General features: G+C 40.1%; 1 pseudogene across 1 annotated transcript; it reads right to left on the reverse strand.

Moving 5' to 3' along the window:
• Window positions 1-2,281: 2,281 nt before the first annotated feature.
• On the reverse strand, window positions 2,282-15,816 carry LOC146300725 (myosin heavy chain, fast skeletal muscle-like; annotated as a pseudogene). The gene is made up of 37 exons (XR_014766596.1): window positions 15,718-15,816; window positions 14,731-14,771; window positions 14,231-14,449; window positions 13,886-14,029; window positions 13,619-13,775; window positions 13,482-13,509; window positions 13,225-13,333; window positions 12,549-12,641; window positions 12,397-12,460; window positions 12,193-12,291; window positions 12,003-12,106; window positions 11,788-11,926; window positions 11,566-11,684; window positions 11,251-11,400; window positions 10,913-11,083; window positions 10,412-10,715; window positions 10,189-10,253; window positions 9,978-10,065; window positions 9,734-9,851; window positions 9,527-9,650; window positions 9,065-9,201; window positions 8,586-8,841; window positions 8,229-8,471; window positions 7,965-8,141; window positions 7,628-7,773; window positions 7,145-7,235; window positions 6,596-6,985; window positions 5,514-5,640; window positions 5,269-5,387; window positions 4,965-5,161; window positions 4,652-4,835; window positions 4,303-4,466; window positions 3,989-4,113; window positions 3,580-3,888; window positions 3,081-3,284; window positions 2,854-2,979; window positions 2,282-2,445 (listed from the first exon to the last, which is right to left on the reverse strand). The product of XR_014766596.1 is annotated as a myosin heavy chain, fast skeletal muscle-like (transcript).
• Between the last annotated feature and the right edge of the window lie 1,131 nt (window positions 15,817-16,947).

Raw genomic sequence — 16,947 nt, forward strand, 5'->3', positions numbered from 1 at the left:
ACTTACTGGCAACGTTGCCGCAACGTCGTGTGTTAGCTGGACATTAATGGCAGGACTGTCAAATAACTTGCTAGATAACTGTATAGTTTTGAAATCAAAATTCACTCTAATTCTACAATTCGAAATTCGCACTAATTCTACAATTCGAAGTTTGCACTAATTCTACAATTCGAAATTCTAGTGAAATTCACCTACTCGTTGTTGTCATATGAGAGCCAAATACTGGATATTTACCATCCATAAAAATGTGCCACTGCCAAATGATTTCGTGCTCCTAACTCACTCATTGACGTTGCACCAGTATAGGTTTAGGGAAAACATGACATGGATTCAGGACAAATAGGTTTTGGTAAGCCAAGTCGACTGGATTTGGAAAATGAACCGGCTGTGATTTGATATTTTCTGAGCTGCAGAAAGACCTAATAGCAGACACATCGAAATTGCCCGCATAATCATACAGTATGATCAAATATTGGGGAGGACATGTCCCATAATCATACAGTATGATCAAATATTGGGGGGGACGTGTCCCATAATCATACAGGGACGTGTTATCACGTTAATATTCACAAACTGGTTTCCACAAATAACTCATTTCAGGCACAAGCTTTTCAAATGTTATGACCATGTTAGAGTAAAAAAAAAACAAATAGTTCACTTTTTAGACATTACTTTTGTGATTAGTAATTCATTGGTTATTCTTTCTTAATTGGTCATAGTTCACAAGTAGTTCTCAATGAGGATATATTTATTTAGTAATAATCAAATACCTACCAAGAAACTACCTTTGTACTACATTCGCTATTACTTATTGCTTAGTTAATCTTGGTTCCATATTAGTTAATAGTATTAAATTCAGTGTTAATGTAGAAATACCTATTACTTCCTGCACTCATTAACAACGGACCATTATTCTAAAGTGTTACCCATTTAAGTTATAGATACATGTTGTAGCTACCGCAACAACACATTTATTTGGAACAATGTAATTCAAATTAGAATGTGTATTAACTGGTTTTCCTTCTGCATAAATTATATTCTCAGTTTAAGTACCATACAAGCTGTAGTCAAGAAAAACTTGTAAATCTCTGTATTTTAAACATGATTTGGATGCACTTGGAAATGTTGTGTGCTTTATTGACCTGTGTAAACTAATTGCTATGTACAAAGTTGTGCAACCTAAGACAACATTTCTACTTCCTGCAAAAAATCCAGAAGCCATGACGTTTTGAAGATTGTTTTTTTTTATTTTTTCAAAACCTCAAAGTATCACTATGTAAAGCATATTTTATGAAACATAGCAATGTTTAGGTATAGGGTCTTGTACGGGTTAGTGTCTATTCCGCTTCTTTTGCCTGATTGTAAGAAAGAAAAAAACAGGAAATTATTGTATTGAATTGAAACACTGTAATGCATTTGTTTTTTGTCTAAAACCCTTGGTGTGACACCAGGAGATCTTTACCTTTCCAGAGTCACGACTCTTGGTTCTGAGCTTGTTGACCTGAGACTCAGCAATATCAGCACGCTCCTCAGCCTCCTCCAGCTCATGCTGAACCTTCCTGAACTTGGACATGTGGGAGTTGGACTGCTCCTCCTAGGATAAATTAATTTTTAAAAGATTTCTTAAAAACTTTGGAAATGTGCTTGCTGCAGCAACCATTTAGACAAGAAAAATACCATTGGTAAAGCCATAGAGATCACACCGAAAGCTAGAAAAAACACAGAAAGCTAGGAAAGCTTTATTTTGCATAAGCAAGGCTCGAATAAGTTATTAGACTTACCGCCTCCTCAGCCTGTCTCTTGTAAGCCTTCACTTTAAGCTGCAGCTTATCCACCAGGTCCTGAAGTCTGGTTACATTCTTCTTATCCTCCTCAGTCTGATGCAGAGAGGAATTTTTTTCTAATTACACACACACTAATGATTTTTCTAAACTATGCAGATTTTATAAATATGCTCCGTGTAGTGAGTGGGTTGTTATATTACCTGGTATGTCAGCTCCTTGACTCTGCGCTCATACTTGCGGACTCCCTTGACTGCATCTACACCTCTCCTCTGTTCAGCATCAACCTCAGTCTCCAGCTCACGAACCTGGGTGGAGAACAGGAGCTCATGGTGAATCCATCACTCCCATGCTAAAAGGTCCTTATTAACAGAATTATACCGGGAAAAATAATACGAATATTTAACCTTTGGCTTAATATTGGCTAAATATTGACTTAAGAATATTTAACCTTTCTCAAGGCAACAGGGATAATTTAACGTTGCAAACTTACTCTGGACTCCAATTTCTGGAGCTGCTTCTTGCCACCCTTCATGGCTAGGTTCTCTGCTTCATCCAGACGGTGCTGCAGGTCCTTGACTGTCACTTCAAGATTCTTCTTCATCCTCTCAAGGTGAGAGCTGGTGTCCTGCTCCTTCTTCAGCTCTTCTGCCATCATGGCCGCCTGCAACAACAGAATACAGCTTGGTTGAACTGTACATACATATAGTATATTGTACCAGGTTACATGAACTAAAATGATTTCACAATACAGAATGATGTTATCTAGAGTAGTCCATATACTGGTGGAATGACCCAACAAACAAAGCCTTGTGAGAACTGAACTGCGTAAGAATCAGCACCATCGAACCAATTCTGCATTCTACTTAGATGAATCAGGGGGTCGACACTAGAATTGTGAACACAATCACTAGAACATGGCCACAAGGTCGGAAGGTATGCTACCATAGGGGTAGGCTACTGTATGATGATATGGTGGTTCCATATTGCTTTGCTATGGCCTTAATGATGGTGTAAGTAAAGTAGTGACTTAATAGAGACTGTACTGTGATACTTAGTTAGCTAGACTCACATCAGTGATGGCCTTCTTGGCCTTCTCCTCAGCATTTCTGGCCTCCTGGACAATGTCGTCCACCTCTCCCTGCACCTGAATCAGGTCTGACTCAAGCTTCTTCTTGGTGTTCAACAGGCTGGTGTTCTGGAGGAGACATATGAGAGACATGGATATAGCAAATTCAAAACCTTTGCTGTGAATGGTATTTAACTATGTGTATATGTGTTTGTGTGTGTCGTCCACACCTGGGAATGCAGCAGTCCCACTCTCTCGCTGGCGTCCACCAGCTCCTGCTCGGCCACTTTGCGGCCTCTCTCTGTCTGCTCCAGACCCACTCTCAGCTCTTCAATCTCAGCCACCATCAGACCATTTCTACGTTCCACCATGGCAGCCTGTTCCTTCATGTCGTCTGCGGCCCGGACGGCATCATCCAGGTGCAATTGGGCATCCTAGAATCACCACAGAGTGTAGAGAAGAATGAGAAGATGCTGCTGTGTACAGTATTTCTTAAACCGTACGCTACTGCTTCAGCATTACTGTTTGCACTGGAAGGTGTACTGTTCTTTGTAAGGATGATATGAATTGCCCTTCTATATACATGCACCCATGTTTTTCCAAACAAATATGATCTGAGATGGATATTTGACCCCCCATTTTGTGTGTAGATCTGCAGTAATGGTCTGAAGTAAGTATTAATGTAGTTCACTGCAGTCTACTCATCACTATGCTCAACATTCACAGTACCTTGAGCTGCCCCTGAACATTTCTCAGCTGCTTCTGGGACTCAGCAGCCTGGCGGTTAGAATGGCTCAGCTGGATCTCCATCTCATTCAGGTCTCCCTCCATCTTCTTCTTGATTCTCAGGGCATCATTCCTGCTGCGGACCTCGGAGTCCAGGGTGCTCTGCATGGAGTCCAGCACTCTCTGGCTGTTCCTCTTGATCTGCTCCATCTCCTCATCCTTCTCTGCCAACTTTCTGTCCACCTCACCCTTGATCTGGTTCAGCTCCAGCTGCACACGCAGAATCTTGGACTCTTCATGCTCCAGTGTTCCCTAATAAAGGAATGTTTTAGCAAATGTCATTCTTAATTGTGGTAATCCTTAGAATGTTTATCATTTACACTTCATTCTGTAAATTGTGGGGAGTTTGTACCTCAGCCTCCTCCAGAGCCGTCTGGATCTCAGACTTCTCTGTCTCCACAGTCTTCCTGGCCTTCTCCAGCTCATGGATGCTTTTGCCAGTCTCTCCGATCTGCTCGGTCAGGTCAGAGATCTCCTCTGTGATTTGAAAGAGAATGTTGTTCATTTAGCAAGCTTAGTCTACTGGATCCAACACGAGTTCAACAGGAAACTGTTATCCCCCAGTTGATGGTTCTGTAAATCAACTATTATTAATGAGATGGTGAAATAGGAAATAATTCTCTCTTTTCAATAATACAAAAGCACCACACGCTACATTTATCTCACGTTGCAAGTTCTTGTTTTCTCTCTTCAGAGTCTCAAGTTGGTCAAGAGCCTCCTCATAGGAGTTCTTCATCTTGAAGAGCTCTGTGCTGAGAACGAGCCTCCTTCTGAGCTCCCTCCAGCTCAGCCTGGCCCTCCTCATACTTCTGCTTCCACTCTGCAAGAACCTAGGAGGAAGCACACACAAAAGTAGCCTTTAACAATTAACGTCAACATGTAAACAATGCGTTAGGCTCAAGGCACAAAAGCAGGGCATGAGCATGACAATATAGTTTGGAAGCCAGATTTAGTTCCATCCATGTTCCACACTTACAATTACATCAAAAACTAGAACTGGCACAATATTTTTCACCTTGTCAAAGTTCCTCTGCTTCTTATCCAGGTTTGCTGCCAGGCCATTGGCTCTCTCAACATCAATCATGAGGTCCTCCACCTCCCCTTGCAGCCTCTGCTTGGTTTTCTCCAGAGAGGCACACTTGGAGTTGGTGGCCTCGATGGTCTCCTCAGCTTCCTGGAGACGCTGAGCCAGCTTCTTTCTGTTGACACAAAAAGTATTGCAATGGTGTTCTGTCCTGAGTGCAAACTTGGAGTGGTGGGGTACTATGAATTACTATCAACTTTCTATATTGTGAGCGTAAGGAACACTACATTTGTTTTGGACTTACTTGGCCTCTTCCAGCTCCTCTGTCCTCTGGATGGCATCAGTTTCATACTTGGTTCTCCACTGAGCCACCTCAGAGTTAGCCTTGGACATGCCACGTTGTAGCTCTGCCTTGGCCTCCTGTTCCTCCTCAAACTGCTCTCTCAGCAGGTCACAGTCGTGGCGGGCAGATTGGACACCATGGGCCAGTGCGTTCTTAGCCTGAGAGGAAAATAATTGGAGATGTGGGTGAAGTAGTAAGGGACCAAAAAAGAGTATTTGCAAACCTGTCATAGTTGATCAACATAGGGCTTCTTTGGTTGTTTTACCTTGACCTCCTCCTCAACATGCCTCTTGAGCTCCTCAATCTGCTGGGTGTAGGCCTGCTTGCCTCTGGTCAACTGAGACACCAGGGCTTCCTTCTCCTCCAGCTGGCGACCAAACTCACCTGTGGGGAATTAAGGAAGCTCTTCCTTAGGTCTGATTCTCCATTATACTTGTTTTGATTGTTTTCAATATACACCTTGTGGAACATGTTTCTGCATGTAGGCCTTTGAACAAATATGTCCCGTACCGTTCTCAGTGAGGAGTCGGGCTCTCTGTCCACTGATGTCGTTGACCTGGCGAACATTCTCATCGTTCTTGGTCTTGATCTCACTGAGCTGGTCCTCAAGGGTACGGCACATCTTCTCCAGATTGCCCTGTGGAACAATCATCATGTTTCAATCACATAGGCTGTGAAATGATTAAACATTTTAATCAAATTAATCACAACTTTCTGTGGATTAATCATGACGAATTACATATTACCGATTTTCCGAATTTTTCTCATTAGTGTGCGTCTTTGATTTTGCGGTACCTTGATGCTCGAGTCAACCGTTGCCACTCGCAAAACTTTGGTGAACCCCTCGTCCTCAACAATATCAATCGGTCTACAGCTTTTTGCAATACATTTGGCAACTGTGCTAGTCACCTTGTCACAGGCAGACTTAGTGAGGGCCCTACGCTGTTCAGTAAGGTGGTTTGGCGCATTCTACTTGAACTCCCCTCGCCGACCAACGCATGCATCGCGTTGAGGTGGTATAGGTTACTTAAGGCTGGCATCGCTTCGGTGAAACGATAACATTCAGTCATTTAGCATTCAGTCATTTAGCAGACGCTCTTCTCCAGAGCGATAACGTCTTCCCGCAGAGTGTGCATATCACTTTGGTTTTATTGGATGTTCCATCTTAGTTCTTTTGGAACACAAACTTCGCATCCAGAAGTTGCAGATTGGGTGGAATTGTGGTTATATTACGTTAAATGCGTTAAACAAAAATAACAAATTAATCCTGTAATTGAATCATAACGTGTTAACACGTTATTTTTCACAGCCCTAATAGATACCCATAGGGTTTTTTTACGGTTCTTTATACTGTTAAGTGTAACACAATGTTTTACAATTGAAGTTGTGAAATCTTTAAATTGTTAAAATGTAGTAAATTATATCAAATTACAAAATGTGCCTTTAAGAGGGAATTTAGAATCAGTAAACATGTGAACATAAAAAGGCTTTAGATAAACCTCTGTAACCCACTCTAAAACCCATCCTTTGCTTACTTGGTACAATTTTACATCAATTCTATCTTTCTGTTTAGGTTTATTTGTATCACTGACCTTAGCCTTAGCTACTGCCTCCATGTTAGAAGAAAGGTCATCAATCTCCATCTTGTATTCACTCTTCTCTTTCTCCAGTTTCTGTTTGACGCGCTGCAGGTTGTCGATCTGCTCTCCCAGCTCTGCCACACTGTCAGCCTGCTTCTTCCTCAGGGCTGAGGCTGTGGACTCATGCTGCAGGGTGGACTCCTCCAGGTCACGTCTCAGCTTCTGGAACTCAGCCTCTCGCTTCTTGTTCATTTCAATCTGAGCAGCTGTGGCGCCTCCAGCCTCCTCCAGCCTCTCACTGATCTCCTCAAGTTCCCTAGAAAGATCGGCCCTCTGCTTCTCCACCTTGGCCCTGGCAGCACGCTCAGCCTCAATCTCCTCTTCTAGCTCTTCAATACGAGCCTACAGTAGACATAAACATTCAGCATCAATGTGTAAAAATTCTGGCCCACATACAAGAGGAAAAGGACTAAATAGACAAGGTGGCTTTCAAACACAAGCAAGTATAATATCATCAAGGCAAAACCAGGAAATGTTACTTGTTTAGCATCTACAGCGCACCTGGAGCTCCTTGATCTTCTTCTGCAGCTGGGCACCCAGAGACTGCTCATCCTCAACCTTGCTGAGGAGCTGGCTGGTCTCAAAGTCCTTCCTTTAGTGCACACATGAATCCATGTCAGGTTTTGTATCATTGCGTGTGAATTAAATTGTAAAGCACATCCATAATTTTTATAGTAGTAAAGTAGTGGCCGTATTTCAAAAGAAAAGCCTTGTTATCCCTAATGATAAAGATATTCAATTAGGTAATCTTCGTTATCTGATTAGTGTAATTAGAACCAAAACTCAGTTTCATAGGTCTTTATTATTGCATTACTCCAAGGTGACTAATATGAATAATCAATGTGAACTGCATGACCTATAGATAGGGTTGAACATTGGATGTCGAAATTATTATGTTGAAGTGGAAATTCAATGTAATGATTGCTGGAGTAAATGAAATCAATACAATGTCTAGAACGTCTCTAAGGATTATACAATACTTACTTCTTGATCTTTTCATCGGACTGCTGCTTGTCGTTTTCCAGGTCCATTATGGACTCCTGGGCTAGTTTCAGGTCTCCCTCTAGCTTTCTCTTGCCTCTCTCCAGGTCCATACGGAGCTTCTTCTCTTGCTCCAGAGAACCTTCAAGCTAGAGGACAAAACACATTTCTCATAATTACGTTTTTGTTGTTACCAGCTATGTATTCATAACACGTTATATTAGTTAGTTGTCCTACTGAATCCCTAAAACCAATTCATTATATGAGATTACATTCTATACCAATAGAGGCAAAGTTGGCTAAAACCCCAAATTGTGCACGAAAAGATAACTTGACTCACATCATCAACTTGCTGTTCCAACTTGGTCTTGGCCTTGGTCAGAGTGTTGACTTTGTCCTCCTCTGCCTGTAGGTCATCCAGTGTCTGCTGGTGGGCCTCTTGAAGGGCTTTCTTCTCCTTGGTCAGCTTGGCAACACTCTCATCTTGAGATGCCATCTCCTCAGTCAGGTTTTTAACCTGCACAAGACAAAGTTAGTTCAAGTGAAAACTATTGTTTGGTGTTTTGAACAAAATACTGCTTGGATATTGGTGAGATGTTAATACCTTGTTCTCTGTGGCATGTTTCTCCTTCTCCACTTTGGCTAGTGTAAGCTCCAGATCATCAATGTCCTTCTTCAGCTCAGAGCACTCATCCTCCAGCTTCCTCTTCTTGGCTGTCAGCTCAGCATTGATCTCCTCCTCATCCTCCAGCCTTTCTGTTGTCTCTTTGAGTTTAGCCTCCAGCTGGATCTTGCTCTTGATCAGACCCTCACATCTCTCTTCAGCATCATTCAGACCTTCTGCTTCCTGAGAATAACAGAGGTTAGTTAGACTTGGATGTGGTGTATGTGTGTGTGTGTGTGTGTGTGTGTGTGTGTGTGCGTGTGCGCGCGTGTGCGCGTGCGTGCGTGGCTCACTCACAGATGCAACTTGGAGAGCCAAGTCATTCTTCTCCTGCAGGAGGGACACCATTTTCTCCTCCAGCTCCTTCTTGCGAGCCTCAGCCTTGGTAAGAGCAACTTTACATTTCTCATAGTCCTCTTTCATGTTGGCCAGCTCCTTCTCTGTCTCAGCACTTTGCAGGAGAGGCTTGATCTTGTAGTAAACCTTCATCCATGGCCAGTGTTTCACATTCATGAAGGAGCGGACATTGTACTGGATGGTGTAGATAGTCTCTCTGATAATGAGAGATACAGTAATTGTTTAGCTCGAACCCTAACCCATTCCTACATGTAAAGTCTATCTTTCCATCAAGCCCATGATAGCCATCATTCCAAAATGACAAGTTTACATCATTATTCTAACAATAGCTTCATAGTAAAACGAAATGTATCACTCCCTAAAAACAAGATTTGAATGCACTTGAATCAATATTTTTCCTGTCATCATTTCCATCTCACCTCCGCTCCATCATCTTGGTAAACTCCTTCCTCATCACGTATCCACGGGCAAGAGCCTGTGTCATGGTTACCAGAGTAGCAAGCTTCTCATCTCTCATCTCCTCAAGGACACCAAGCAGACCAGCTTTGAAAAACACCTGAGACACAGGTATAAAACAAAACTTAAATAAACAACATAAACAACTCTACTTTTAACTTATTGCTATCTAAATAGAAAGCAAAGTGATGTATGATGTTAGGATCAAATAAATGCCAATGAAAGGACTTATTGAGGATTTATAATACAGTACATTTCTCACATGTAGACATATTCTGGTCTCATTATTAAGATTGTTGGATTGCTCTTGAAAACTTCAAACTACATTTGGAATATTTACCAGATCAATTTAATATTTAATAACCTCTGTAGGTCACAAACACAAGTTGCCAGTATCCCATCATCAATAGTGTATGGTATGTTACCTTGGTGTGTCCAAACTTGTACTCTTCATGGTTCACATCAATTGACCCAAGCAGCTTCTCAGATGCTTTCTTGTTATCCATAAACTGGCCTTCTGGGATTACACCAGCATTCAATACTTTGTATCTGAATGGGGAGAAATGTGTTTTATTAATTGCTATGTTGTTATCTATCTACCATATCTTTGTTACATTTGTGTGTAACATTACCTCTGCTTGAAGTCAGCATAGAGGATTCTGCTGGGGAAGCCCTTTGTGCAAATCCTAATACCCTCCAGCACACCATTACACCTCAGCTGGTGGATAACCAGGAAGTTCTCCATGAGACCTGGAAACATTTAGGGTCAGCTATTTACTTTGCGGAACTTAATCGTAGAAATAATAATCAAATGAATGTACTCTGTTTAAAGTAATAGTGACTTTGGAGAAATAATACGTAAACACTATGTTTTACCTGGAGTCTTTGACTCATTGGGGATCAGACAACGCACAAAATGAGGGTGGGTGCTCCTCAAATTGGTCATCAGCTTGCCCAAGTTCTCCTGTAAGGTTGTTGTAAAGCATTGTTACTCTATTCATAATAGACCTGAAATGCTCATAAATTTTAAAGTACATCACCGCATGAAACTATTGCAAATGATATATATTTTTAAAACCTCACTCACTCTGAACTGAGAGGACACAGTCTGCATGGAACCTCCCTTCTTCTTGCCTCCTTTCTTTGTGGTATCTGTTATAGGAGTGTAAGGAGTTAAACATCATAATAAATGTATGTCTTGTTGCTTGAACGATACTGTTAATTCATTAACAAATAATTGTAATATGTTCAATGTTAATATGTTCAATGTATAAACCTGTGTGTTTGTAATCTAATTCAACCATACTAACCCTCAGGTGGAGCAGCAACATAGAGCGTGGCCAACAGTTTTGCTGAGGACTTTCCATACAGCTGAAGCACAGAGTCGTTCAGGGGATCCTTGTTCTTGTCCAGCCAGCCTGTGACATTGTAGTCCACTGTACCAGCATAGTGGACCAGGGAGAAGTGGGCCTCTGCCTTGCCCTTTGCTGGTTTAGGCTTCTCAAATGCAATGTTCTTGCCAAGATGCTGGTCATACAGCTTGTTCTTGAAGGAAGTATCTGAAGCCTTGGGGAACATGCACTCCTCTTCAAGGATGGAGAAGATGCCCATTGGCTGTGTAGAAATATACTTGATCAGTCAAATATACTGTGTATAAAAGTTATCTGAAATGGCATAATTGAATAAGACATATAATAAGCACTGTGATATGAAGTAAGAAAAGTCAGTTTATTCATACTGGATCTGCATGTATGAATAACCTTGTATCCTTGGCAGGTATGAAACATCCACAGTTTTTACAGACACCTCACCTTCTCAATAAGCTCAATGCAGGCAGCCAAGTCCATGCCAAAGTCAATGAAAGCCCAGACAATGCCCTCCTTCTTGTACTCCTCTTGCTCCAGGACGAACATGGTGTGGTTGAAGAACTGTTGCAGTTTCTCATTGGTGAAGTTGATGCACAGCTGCTCCATGCTGTTGTACTATAGATTTGCAAAGTTTGGCAGAACTTTATTGAACAATCCCACCATACCATATGTATTTTTTTACTTTATCTGCACTTGATTTTTGTTCTTAGATCCTATCTGTATTGTTAAATGACACACAAAATAAACCTGTGAATGTATTTCGAATAATTTTTCAAACTCACGTCAAAGATCTCAAAACCAGCAATGTCAAGCACACCGATATAGTAGTTCCTTGGCTGCTTGGTGTCCAACATCTGGTTGATGCGGACGACCATCCACAAGAACATCCTCTCATAGATGGACTTGGCCAGAGCACTCACTGAATTGGTCACCTGTGTTATAATGTTGGTTCCACTTAAACATTAATTTCATTTTATGAATTGTTATTTACCTGTAATAATTGAAAAAACACTATGCTAAAAAGATATTACAATCAAGCTTTATTTCTAACAGCATGTCAGTTAAAATAATTGCTCTGATGCTTTTTAAAGCTTTACCTGAGGCACTGTCTGACCCTTGGTCACATACTCATTGCCGACCTTCACTCTGGGGTAGCACAGGGCTTTCAGCATTTCAGCTGAGTTCAGACCCAGAAGGTAGCCGATTTTATCAGCCACTGGGGAGAGAAAGGAGCAATGTGCATCAGAGTGCAATATTTATCACAAGAATATAGATAAATGAATGCTCTTTAGAACATCAATACAAACAATTTGGCTTACCCTCTGTGCCATCTGGCTCAGCCTGCTCCTCACGCTGCTTCTGCTTGAAGTGCATGTTGCCATGGTGCATGACAGCACCAGTAAACTTGTAGATGCTCATCTTCTCTTCAGCGGTGAAGCCCAATATGTCAATGGCATCCTGGAGGGGAAAATAAAGTTTACAGTAAACCACCAGTACATTATCATTTTCAACTTCAACTCTTTTAGTGACTTACATCTGTGGCATCAAGCTCAACTGTGTCATCAATACTGGCCACAGTGATCTGACCCTGGCTGATCATGGGGTAGTCATAGGGGTTGGTGGTGATAAGTGACATTTCTGTGGAGACAAAGTTAAAATGATTATCACCCAAGGCATGTGTACATTCAGAATATATCGTTTGTTTAATCCCTGCATTGCCTCACCAACAAGCTCTGGTTTGTGGTTGGTCATCATCTGGTAGAAGATGTGGTAGCCTCTCTCATCAGGCAGCTGGAAACTTACTCTGGACTTCTCCAGCAGGTCTGTGAGAGACATGGTTGGAAAGGATAGAGAAAAATGAGAACAATTTGAATGGAGATCAACATTTATTTAAAGGATCAACTGGGAAACAATCCAAACTAACTTACAGGTCTCAATGTCAGCACTTGCCAGTTTTCCATTCATGTGGAAGTGAATCCTAATGAATTTACCCTGAAAGAGTGCATAGAGAGGGATTTTTCAATTAATCCTATTGATTTCCAAGTTAATGTGAAAATAAATATTTTCCCTCCAAACTTACAAAGCGGGATGAGTTGTCATTCCTCACTGTCTTGGCATTACCGTAGGACTCCAGTAGAGGGTTAGCTGCAATGATCTGATCCTCAAGGGAACCCTGAAGGGAGACAAACCAGTTGGTTATGTAGACTTTTCACCAATATTCCTCAATATTTCTCTTGTCACTTCGTCTTTAATCATTCACTCCTGCCTTACCCGAGACTAGGTCTAACCCTGTTTCTATATAATCTTTGAACACCTTTAGTTTAAAATGTTTGGTCAGAGTTAACACAGTACCCCCCACTTAAAGTGCAAATTTCATAAATCCTTAACCTCTTAAGTTGCTATATAAGTAACATACTAACAGTCTTATTAATGATATGCTGTGTGTAAAACTTCAACAGGACTGCTGTCAAGAATGACAACATATTTTGAAGATATAAACTATATTGTAACTACCGTATACGAAGGGAGTATGTTTGTTTTTAAATGTGGGGGGACAGATTTGTTTTAAAAATGATGATGCAGCCAGTGACTATAATTTTCTTTATAAAAAATGGGAGGATATATTTACAGTTTTCATGTCAAATGAAACATACGCCCTTGAACTGTACCATGGAGAAACTTTTTTGGGGGGCTGAAAAACATTGTGGGTCAACAATTCATTATGTGCACTATATATAGTGTATGTAAGGTCATACCTGCATTTTGCCGGGTATTACTTCCTTCTTCCCTCCAGAAACAGCAATTGTGGCAAAGTACTGGATGACACGTTTGGTGTTTACAGTCTTTCCAGCACCGGATTCTCCACTAGTTTATTTGATTATAAAAATATGATTTAGTGTGCATGAACAAGCTTCTTAAGACTTTAATCACAACCATTTTTACATTTATATACACATAAGTATATATATAGTGTATACATAAAATATACACTCAGTTAAAGTCTTAAACTTACGTGATTAGGACTGACTGGTTCTCCTTATCTGAAAGTAAATTGACAAATAAATGTGTCGGAAGTGATACGAGAAGCAAGTAAGATTACATCCGTCCATCTATTTATGAATTCAGCCATCCATCAGTGAGCGTCCATACCAGTCAACATGAACTGATAGGCGTTGTCAGAGACGGAGAAGATGTGGGGTGGAGCCTCCATGCGCTTCTTCCCTCTGTAGGCGTTGACCACTTCCATGTCATATACAGGGAGCCACTTGTAGGGGTTCACCGTGGCACAGAAGAGCCCAGAGTAGGTCTGCATATGAGCATAGAGTTAAGGGAAATATTGCGATTGGAGTATTCATTTTCTGAGGGTGTCATTTGCTTCCTTAAGGTGGCTCATGTCTATATGTGTAGTTTTCTTACGTAGATCATCCATGCGGCATAACGCTCTTTGAGGTTATACAGGACAGTAGCTTCACTGAGGTAGGTCATCATGGCCATGTCCTCAATCTTATCATATTTAGGAGGGTTCATCTGCAAGACTTCGTCTTCTTTGAAGGTTTTAACCTGAAAGATTATGTCTATTACATGCATGAAGCCTACACTAATTGAATACTGTTTATTTTTCAAGTGAATTTCAATCGTATTTTATAGTTTTTGTACGTTTTTAAGCAGCTTACATGTGTCAGTAACTGTAGCTGCAAAACTAGATGTACAGAAACAAGTCCACCAAATTGTTTTTTCATTCTGTGCTAAGTATCCTCTTACCTCCTCAGTGGTAAGGACTTTCACATCCCACTTCGCGCCATCTCTCTTAACAACCAGACCCTTGAGGTACAACTCCTTGACATCAGGCACATAGCAGGCATTCTTAGAATCAAATGGTGCAGCCTGGGCCTCAAGCCTCTCCCTCTCAGGTTTACGAAGGTAAATGGCGGCCTTGCCATATATGGCCATCTCCGCGTCCGTACTCATGGTGCCGGTTTACTGGGGAAAAAAAATATCACCGTTACAAAATCTATTGCTTCTTTTTTTAAATGATGTGCCCTTTCTCATTAATTAATAATTATCCTGTGGAGCTGAAAGTTTAAATGATGAATGCGTTTACTGTATATTACTGTAAAGTAAGTAGGCCTCAGAAGCCTACAAAAGGTGTAGAATAAATAAAAAATATAATAATTCATTTTATACAATTACAGTGGTAGATATACTGATGGTGCTTTGGTTTTGAGCAGTATACATGTATGTAGCATCAAACTATGTCTCACCTGTTTTTCCCCTCCCAGATGAAATTGACTCTTAGATGGTGCTGTAAAATATGTTTGTTTAGAGTTTTTTGAGAAATGTACCTAGAAATAACACAACCACAACATATACAACGTTAACATGTCATTGCTCTACCTCCCATCCCATTTGAGTGTTACATAGTAGAGATGCACAACAAATGAAGCCAATATTCACATAACAAAATTGGCTGATGCCGATATTTTTACTTAACTTTATTTCTATAAAGTCAGAACTTTTTATAAAATGTGTCCTTATGATGCAGGCTTTTAATTTCTGCTCATTTTAATTTAGGTTAATTTAAAATTACTGTTTCATATAACTGATAAAGATTTCTTTTTATACCCCATTCAGACATAAGACAAATGATGATGAAAAACGTAGTCTATTGTAGAAATATAATTAGCATGGTGCCTTTTCAAACATCACAATTGGTCACAAGTAATCAGCCATTTTTAAGTAGTCGGCAGATATAAAAAAATGTTTTGGGGGGGCCAATACCTATTGGTGATGGAAAATAAACCAGTGCATCCCTGCTACACAACAAACATGATTTACTGTAAATACAAAATGTTGTTCAAAAACAAGAACATACTTTTCAATATCCAATATCTTATAGTAAACAAAAGTTTGTCATCCCAAAATAGTTATTCAGTTATGCGACTAAATGTTTTGTATCACAATTTTTGGGGTTATCTTGTTATTATCAGTGACATATGCACTTTGTAAAGCTCTCTCTTGGAAGTCGTTTTGGATAAAAGCATCTGCTAAATGAATACATTTAATGTAATCACATTGTCTGTCTTTACATTCAAAACTCAATCTTACATGTTTGTCCATAATAGTTGACTAATTTTTCTTGTATATGGGCAAGGCAAACCTACTTACCACGTAACAAGCACAACGTGTTATGAGTTTTATCTATGTGCCTGATCTCAATAAAAAGGATGTTCATATAACAAGTATCTTACCCCACAGGTGGAAGTTGTCTGTCCATGGATGCTGCTCTGTGGGACTCCTTATATCTAGTGGAGAGTGATTAGCAAGCAGAAGCTAATTGTGGACTACTCTCCTAAAGGAAATGGATTAGAGACAAGAGTCTACAGTTTGACTTTACCCCGCCACTCCCTTGCCCCCCTTCTCTATGTCTCTTTTGCATAATACAGTACATTTCTAAATATATTTCACATTGCTTTCTGTTTTCTTAGTTTTGTATTTTTTTGCTTTATAACATGCAGTTTGCACACCTTTTGACCAATTCGCCAAATTTGTGTGAAAATGAAAATCCTGTTTCATTCTATATCATAGAAATCATTTTGAATAGGTTCTTCAGAAAAGGAAAAAAGTTGTTTTTATTTGAAAGACAACATTGGGTGTAGTATATAATATATAATAATGACTTTGATGTGTCCAGTCTGGTTAGTATCTTAATCTTATTCAGTCCATTGAAATGTAAGACCTAATTATTTTGTATAATAAATTATCAAATGACATGAAGTACTGATATAGCAAGCCATAGACATTTACAGTAGTCTTGCTATACATCCAGTTATAAGGAGACAACATGTAAAGATGTCACAACTGTATTTTAGATATCTTTGGTTGGAATTGAATGAATTTCCTCCCAAAGCTTTGATTACATTTACTGAGGCTGAGTCCAACCATCTGTGCTGTATGTCTGGCTTGATTACAGCTGGCACATATTTGACATGGAAAGGTTGTAAAACTTGTCAAATGGTTACAAAAGTGATTGTAAAGAAGCTAACCAACTCCAAATGTATTATTGCTGTGGGGTGATTAATTGAGTTTTGCATGATTCTTGCATTATCATACAACATTGTGCAATGGTATGTAAAATATCTCGATTTAAACCTCAGTAAACACATTTTTGAAAATGATAGGATAATTACCTTTCCCTTCATTGGTAAACCTAATGCCCTTGCAAACAAGATGTCCCTTTTCAGGAGAAATAAATCATCAAATGTAAACAACAGCACATTTTAAAGATGTGAGTTGTTAATACTTTGGTATGTTTTATATCTACTGGTAGTTTGCCTGAAACATAAGCAATGTTTGGTAGCTCAAGTAACGCTGGGCGCTTGGACCAATAAACATGTCATATCATAACATGTCATTATGTCCAATTTGGGATTTGAGGTGTCAAATGCAATGTCAGGCCAGTAAATTACTTTGACATGCCT

This window comes from Hypomesus nipponensis, chromosome 2, assembly GCF_054491055.1.
Source record: "Hypomesus nipponensis isolate SF chromosome 2, ASM5449105v1, whole genome shotgun sequence".
NCBI classification, from domain to species: Eukaryota; Metazoa; Chordata; class Actinopteri; order Osmeriformes; family Osmeridae; genus Hypomesus; species Hypomesus nipponensis.